At 36.3% G+C, this 8,443-nt stretch overlaps 1 pseudogene across 1 annotated transcript; it reads right to left on the bottom strand.

Moving 5' to 3' along the window:
• LOC148739921 (uncharacterized) lies at window positions 1–8,058 on the bottom strand (annotated as a pseudogene). Its single transcript, XR_015996339.1, has 16 exons — window positions 7,523–8,058; window positions 6,476–6,606; window positions 5,976–6,176; window positions 5,458–5,538; window positions 5,021–5,059; window positions 4,763–4,816; window positions 4,172–4,219; window positions 3,639–3,730; window positions 3,406–3,488; window positions 2,917–3,113; window positions 2,745–2,823; window positions 2,020–2,080; window positions 1,829–1,852; window positions 1,496–1,624; window positions 900–986; window positions 1–472 (listed from the first exon to the last, which is right to left on the bottom strand). The product of XR_015996339.1 is annotated as an uncharacterized LOC148739921 (transcript).
• Window positions 8,059–8,443: the final 385 nt, after the last annotated feature.

The following is an 8,443-nucleotide window of genomic DNA, read 5'->3' as shown; positions in this document are numbered from 1 at the left end:
TGATTCTTCAAACACCAGCAGTTTATTAAACATTGATCCTTAGGCATTGATACTTAGGCAAATTTACATCAGCACGTTTTTTGTTGATAAGATTTTCCCTAACAGGTTTTTCCCAAATATTGGACATGTTCATGGAACAACGCATGACTGGAAATTGCTCGACAAAACCCCTTTTCTGAAAAAAATTCCAAGCTTGATTTTAACTAGCAGAGAATTATTACATGAATTAAACTATCAACAAAATCACTATATTTAATTCTCTCCTTTGCGACTCTCGTCGTGATAAAAACATTGACACATGATAGTTCAAAATTATCTTTATTTAATTGTTTTCCAGCCGCAGGAGGATTTGTTTGTCGTGTCCAGCAATATCCCTAAATATTGCACTTGGCGGGACTCTAACTGAAACATTTTCTCCACTAAACATCCGGACCACAACACCAGCGTCTCTTTCTTGGGCAGTGAGTATGCTCTGGTTTGAAAAATTAATACAAAACATATTATATTCCTGCGTTTCATTGAAAACAACATGCAACAATCATCATAAAAAAAACATCCACGAGGCTCGTAAGGGTTATAGCCGCAACTTGTGTCGGTTAAAAGTTCTAACAGGTCTGGGCATTCATCACGAGCGCAATAAATTGAGAGATTGCAAACAAATGTTCAAGGTCTAAGTGGATAAAACGTGTCAGTTTAAGAACTGACCAGTCGTGTAGCATCAACATATCATAAGGGAGGAAATTCGTGAAATAAAGCAATCAGTAGGAATCAGCGTAGGATCAACGAAAATTACAGATTGGAGCTCACAACAAATCTTCGTCACAGCTTCTGAAATATGCAGGACTGTATTAAATTACTGAATAGAAGGTTGAGGAGAATATTACCATCAGTTAGCTCACCTCAACGCATCTTGAATTGTCTACTGTCAAAATGATTATGTTTCCAGAGGGTTTGACCACCTTCACAGAGATATGGTGTTGTTGTGTCTGAGAGAAAGTATTGTCAGTGAACAACAGATTGTTACAAGTACGTCGCTTGATTAATTTTGTTAACAATTATTTCTCATTTGCATAAGGTTCTTTCTTGACACGCTTATTACTTTTCAACGATAAAAAACGGGGGGGATACCGTGCTAGTGCTTCAGTTACTTGTTATTTAAGCCAAAATAAATAGTGTTTTTAAGACGCTATAGTGTTTCTATGGTAATCTGTTATTTCATGCGTAAATAAATTGGAAGTAGGGATAAATCAAAATTATACAGCTTGAAAATTCTGGAAACCTGAAGCAGCCACCTCAGTTTGACATTTCTGCGAATACTACAATTTAGACTCCGCGTGGTCCCATTTTGTCCAAACCTTCGCTTTGTGTTAGAAATCTCGCCATACATAACTCACCTTAAGCTTAAATCTTACCCAGATACAGCTATTTACGCAAGTATATATGAAAAATATGGGATACTCTGATAGAAAGTACGTCTTATAATAATAGAAAGTACCTGCGGAAAAGAATTACATTCGGAAACAGTATATTCGGAAACAGCGAATCCAACTGCTTCTATATCTGCTGCTGCTGCCGTTGCATGACCAGCTGCTGGTGGTGTTACTGCTACTGGCGATGCAATCACCTGTCGGTACAATTAGTTTGTATCAATGTAGAGCTTTGCACTCAAAAATAAGAAAAAAAAATGTCGGCGAATCTTCTCAAAAATAAATGAATCTGGTAAATATTCTTATTTTGTGGATCGAAGTTTGCGGGAAAAAGGTTGGATGGTGACATTAAGTTATTACAGAATGTCATTGTTGAATAATAACAATAATAACTGTTATACCTCTTTCTGTGCATCAGCTGTTTCCTGTAACAAAATAAATACGATGTTAGCTGTAAGCTTAGATTTGAGTAAATGCACCTTTTTCATCTGAATAAGTTAATTGTAAACAAAATTCAAGTGCATTGTAGATAATGTAATTAATATTGGTGTTACGCACTGACATCCTGTAGCCTTTTCAAATAATACTTTACCGATGCTTGTAACGCTGCATCTTGTTGTTGTCGCAATTCTCTTGTGTCCTCTAACTGTTGCCTGTCGTTAGATAAACTTCCAATTTAATATTGCTGAACACAGTGCCATACCATGCAACTGTTTTTCAAAGTAGCTACCGGTATATGTATCACTGCTATTAAGTGCATTTTAATAAGTGACTTTGTCATTTCAAAACAGCATGCAATTATGTCATTATTAATTCTTTCTGTTAAATACCAAAATAAGAGAGCAACCTGCATATTTAGGATTTCATATCATTTATTATTAAAAACTGGATCATTGGATAATGCAATTCAAGACTTTTCATTGGCTTAGCCATTATGGTATATGAGCCAATATACCATAAACTACGATATGGTAAGCGTACGCATAAGCTCAAAATTGAAAGGGAGCTAAAGATTTGATAAAATTCAATAATTGAATGTAGTGTTTTTAATAAAACAACTATTCCACTCGCGTTTGTTGGATATGAGATTATCATAGCCAACTCAGCGCTACGCGCCTCGTTGGCTATCTATCATCTCATATCCAACGTGCGCTCGTGGAATAATTGTTAATTATATGTATATAGCAAACAACTTCCATTTACTTTACTGCATAGAAAAGGCTTGACCATTTGTTTTCCTTTCAATTGTTAACAACCCAGTGAGTGAGTAATTACATAGAAGGGAGTCAAAATATGTAAAGTCTACTGTAAGTATACCTTTGTGAAGAGATGGCCTTTACATGATGGAGGTTCACTGTGGCATGTCTGATCACCTCTTCTGCAGTCAGTTTATCTCCTAGTGATAAGAGAATTGGATCATTAATTTATTGAGGCTGGTCTGAGCTTTCTCTGAGGAAACATGGAGGCATGCATCAATAACATCACATACCTGACAACCATGCAGCAATGACTTGACGTTTGGTAACACCAACTTGTTGTAAAATCAAGACATGGGCACCACTCAGGGGACGTGGATCTTCACCAACACGTTCAAGCATTTGTGACACACAAGGTGATCTGTTGTGTGCCACAAAGACCAAGCAGCAGCCTAACACTTTTGATACTTCTGTATCCTCGTTAAGTGTCCTTCAGAATAAAAGGAATATACTTTAATCTGTACTAAGAAACAATACAAGACTGGCAAAAGACTTAGATCTAATATTTGGGAACTAACTATAGAGTCAACAAAGTTTGTGTCTTAAGGATGAAAGAAGGAAGAAACATTTACATCATTCATCTGTGAATATCTATTCTTACATGAAGTGGAATACTTCTCAGATAATCTAAGCTCAAGATAAAAACATTTACTTCTGGCATGTTCTGTTTTGTAAAATTTGAATGAATGATTATTTGTTTGATAGTTTTTAGCTTAAATTACCTGATGACATTGACACTCTCATCACTCTCATCAAACAGGATCACCACAATTGGTGTCAGGTCTTGGTGACTCTGTACAACAGCCTAAACAAAATCCCAGGTTTAAATCAAATATAGTTGTTAAAAAGAGTATGTATATAACACTGCAAGATACAAAACAACTATGCACAGACCAACACTTTCAAACATCTCGCCAAATTTGTCTTTTCCTGAGTACATAAACAAAATCCTTGCCTGGTCAAACATAAATGGGCATGGGGTCCACATTAATCTTCTCCCAAGGAGGAGGTACAGCAGTTGGACCTACTGTAAGGGTCCTTCAATTTCTGTTATCAAAACAATTTTTCAATCAGTTAATCAGACCTTTAAAAATAAGAACAACCTTTAATCATGATCTATGGTGACACTCAATTATTACTCTGAAGCTGTAATTAATTCAATAGAGTCTGTACCATTATATAGGTATAGATAGAGATAAACTGCTATTAATGCAGAATTAGCATCTTGTTTAACTCATCTACCACTGGTGCCCAACCATTTCCTAGAGGCCTATATTCTTGAGGGATAAACTAGTGTATGAAATCATGAGGGAACTGTGACCTTTCTTGTGTTTGATTTACTAATTTTTGCTAACTGGCCAACTTCATGGTCTCTACAAGCTTCTACCTCTCACAGAAAGGTAAAATTTGCTGTGTGGGAGAACACATGCCAGCGTTGTTTCAAGAAAGTTTATAGTATTTGAAAAAAATTATCAAAAATGTCCTCACCAAAGACCTCAGCACCCTCCATGGATTTTTGGCAACTCACTTGTCCCCCTATCACAATTGAAAAACAGATGCCAAACAAAGGAGATACTTGTGATCAGGCCCTCAATTACATCTTGTAATAATTTAGGATTAAATGTAGCACTTACAGTTTACCAGAGAACAGTATACCTATAGTGTTTAGTTGCTACCAATATGAGGGGTTTAATGCAGATGGGGATTGTGGCCTTTTTAAGTTTTCTTTGTTCATTCTTTTGTCAAAATTTTTTGCAATTTGTTGTAACTTGTTACTATGACAATATATATACTGTTTGGCCAAACATAAGGTAGGACTGTGTGGTGGCCTAGTTTGCCTTGACTATTAATTTAATTAATATAGTACACAATTAACTTTATAGAGTTTCCCATTTCAGTTTTTTTCTCTCAGTTGTATGAATAGGTGCTAGCAAATTTAATGACAAACTCCTTGCTGACTGGTCTGAATACAATCATTGCTGATAAGCCAATTAGAATAGGAATTAAGTCGCTCAGATTCTACCATACCAAACAGACCCTTCAATGTTGGTAATGAAAATCACAAAAATGTATCCATACCAGACTGGACGTTTTCATTTATTTCCTGAGTTGTGCCTTTTGTTGAGATTATATCTGTAATGGTATAAGTGAACAGTTCATTTTCATCAGTTTCATACCTGCAAATAAGAAAGTCACTCTCCAACAAAGTATATCTATTTGAAGTAGAATATGGTCAAAATCAATAAAATGTAACAATGAATGCTGGTTAAATTGATACTTTCACTATTTTAGGCTTATGCTAAGACTTTTCTGTTTTGTTGATATGACTGTTCATACCATAGTTCCCTTTCAACACATCCACAATAGACGTCTGGGCTGCAACAGAACAAAAACAATGTCAGTTGTCAGTTCTTCAATTAGTAGGGACATAGATCACATGCAAATTTTTAAGTATTATTTGGAATCACAAAATTGTGATGGCAGGAGAACCATTCAAAATGAATTAAGTACATTTTATACTGAAATGTTCATTAATTACAAAAAAATGTATGCCTTTTAAGGAGAAGACAAGGTAAACTTGCAAGTATTTCTGTGGCAATTCATGCACTCACAAAATAATGAAAGTAATGCCCCAGTCTGATTGTTAGAACTGTAATATGCTTGTAAAACCAAAATACTAATGCCTAGAAAGTACAACAAAACCTGTACCGTACATGTAAGCACCACTATATACTGCTAAATAAAAGCCACACAATGTATCAAACGTTTCCTACCAGTCAGTTGGTTAAGAGATCTTACAGACACTATCTGTAGATCGTCAGAATTGCCTTCATGGCCGAGACTCACACCATGTCCTGTAGACATCAATATAGACAACAGTATAATGCATAAGATAATAAAAATAACAATAATTATAGTAATGATAATAATGATTTTTTAATTCTTTATACAGATGGCCCATTTCACCAGGGGGTTTTCAATAGGGCACTGTAAAAATGTAAAATCTCATTGTCTTTGGTGAATGAAAAGAGGTTTTAAAGGATGGGAAAACAATCAACAACTCAGGTTACTTGCCACTCAAAGGAGGATATGAATGACTGGCTCTTCCAATCTGACATCACTTTGGTGTAAAAGAATGACATGTGCTAAACCTTTTTAAAGATCCATTAATATCCCTTACTTGAGTGACAGGCAATATATGGCTAGCTAAGTAACTTGGTTTTGAAGATAACCTAATTCCTCTTTCAAATGTAGTTAGTAAAAATTCTTGTCAAAATGAAATGATGTCTACCTCTAGCATCACTTCCTGAAGGCAAAGGACCAGCTGTAGATATTACTGGAGCAACAACGGGTGTCTCTGTTGCTGAGGAAACCATTGATGCTGACGTTACTGTTGATAATAATGTTACTGCAGATGATCCCGTTGTTGTTACCGGAGATGTTGCTGCAGATGTCACTGCAGTTAACAATGCTATCAATGGAACAAGAATTTCTACAATTGTTATTGAATTGTTCAAAATATTACCTACACAGATTTTAAACAGAAAATTTTCATGTAATTACAATTCAAAATCTTGCGTAACATCAAAAGTTGTGAAAGGTGAACATGTCAAGTAAACTTTAAGCAAGTTTAAACTTTCATAATCAGTGCTTCATCTCACATCTATAATGGGTTTTTTTTTTCTCTAGTTAATAATTACGGAGTAATTCAATGTGGGAAATAGTTGTAACCTCAGCACAACCTGTACACATGCCAAAACTTTGCTATTCTAGATGACTATAACAACCAACCTCCAGAGTCAAATATGAAGACTTTCTTTGTCCTTTGTCTGAATGCATTTTGGATGTTGTATCCATTTGTGAGACCATTGAAAACTCTAACCATCTCTGAACCCCGGTTAGTAGATTTCAGTATCGTCATGCTACAAAGCAATCATCATTATTACATTTCTCAGGCAGATTTTCAAGTCAATAATAAAACATTTAGGGCACTTGGCTAGATCGTGATAATGACGTGCTATGAACATTAGTAAAAGATGCATCAGTTAGTACTGGTTTTAAATTAAATAGATCATTCTCAAGACATGTTGCAAGCTCAACGCTCAGCTTCTTGTTTGGAAGTCTTTAAGTAGTTTTTGAACGCTGATTTGTTTGTCCTTTAACTGCTCCCGTTGAGCGCCATAAATGCTCACTTCCTCAGACTGCTCAAAGTAGTGCTGCAAGATTTATGACGTCATCGCTTGTTCGTTAACTAATTAATTTATTATATTACTTTATTTTTTGCTTGACACATTCATATTTAGCTTGAACGTTTTGAGTCGATGTCGTTTATAATTGAGAAAATTCTTCCACAAATCATATGCCAAAATTGTTCCAAATATTACTTTGAAAAAACCTTGTTTCCAGAAACCAGATAATGAACCGTGAATCGATGGAATGACACGCGTGATTAGTGCGAGTACAGGCATAAATGGGGTGAGATTGGCCCCATCTCTCAAACAAGCATGTTGACCTGTCGTTTCTATTGTACTTTTTGAAACAGACATTGGTAGTGAATATGTAAAGATGGTTAAGAAAAGAATTGGTGGACAGCATTTTTCTGAGGAGTCATATTTCTTTTCCCTTCGTTTGAAGCCAAGTCATGCAACTGCTATGTACTGCTATGCACGTTCATAGCGAGTAATTAAAATCGCCTAAAAAGCCAGCCCTTATCTAGCCCCATGGAAAGCTACCTGACAATTTTGCGGCACAAAATTGACGAAACAAACTTGTGATTTACTTCTTACAATGTCACTGTTTATGAATCATGAGCATTGAAAATGCTCTTTAAAAAAATACCTTGTGGGGCTTACTCCCGCTAAAGTTGGAATATTCGTAGCCAGTAGGTTTGCAATCTGACTACAGGTGTGCCTGGTAGAGAATTGAATATCCTTTACTCTCATTTCGTTTACCAACGTTTCCATACGCGATCTTCTAGGAACTGCTTTCTTCGAGACATCCTCTTGTCGCAAGTGGACAAACGTTCTTGTAACAGATGTGTTTCTGTCTACATTATCGCGCCACATTTGCAGCAGGGTTGAGGCCTGTGCGTCTACTTCAGATTGATCGATTGGAGCAGAAACTTGGTCTTCAGACATGTTCGAGTTCCTTTTGAGTAAATCTCGGCCTTGCGAACTTTACTGAGATTTTACAATTCCTCCCTTTGTGCGAGAGAAGTGTTGTTTGCGACTTTCAAGGACTCAGAGGACAATGTGATTGAATTTCCTGCCACAAAGGCGAGAGAATTTATTGTTTGTCGTCAAACCAGCTTGCGTTTTCGGCTCGCTAACCACAGAACGAGTTATCGTACTCTTCTGTTGCTTTTCAACGGAAGTCGGCGAAATTGCGCCTTCAGTTCTTGTAATTAATGTGGCTTGCCGTGGCTTGCCTCTCGTCATTTGACCACAGGTACAAAAAGACCAAGATTTTCCCCAGTGGTAACCTTGGGAAATCTGCGAATAAGGAATTACACCTCAAACTTCTCTTCTTTCTGTATCCTCTACAGCGCCTAGAACGATAATAAGTATCGAAAAAGTGGATATTAAAAAATCATCTTGAGCTCTAGTTGATGTCCACCGTGTACAAACGGCTCACGTATACATCTTTTCCTATACTTATGAACATTTATTCTTGGCGTGAAATCGAAGATGTTGTTAATCCATCAGTACGTGCAGGGAATTCTTTAGTAGCATTTTCCATGCCTGGTGTTCCGGCATTAGT

Source organism: Stylophora pistillata, chromosome 2 (assembly GCF_964205215.1).
Source record: "Stylophora pistillata chromosome 2, jaStyPist1.2, whole genome shotgun sequence".
In the NCBI taxonomy this organism is placed as follows: Eukaryota; Metazoa; Cnidaria; class Anthozoa; order Scleractinia; family Pocilloporidae; genus Stylophora; species Stylophora pistillata.
The sequence above is the reverse complement of the archived record's forward strand: the minus strand, read 5'-3'. Positions and strand labels throughout refer to the sequence as shown.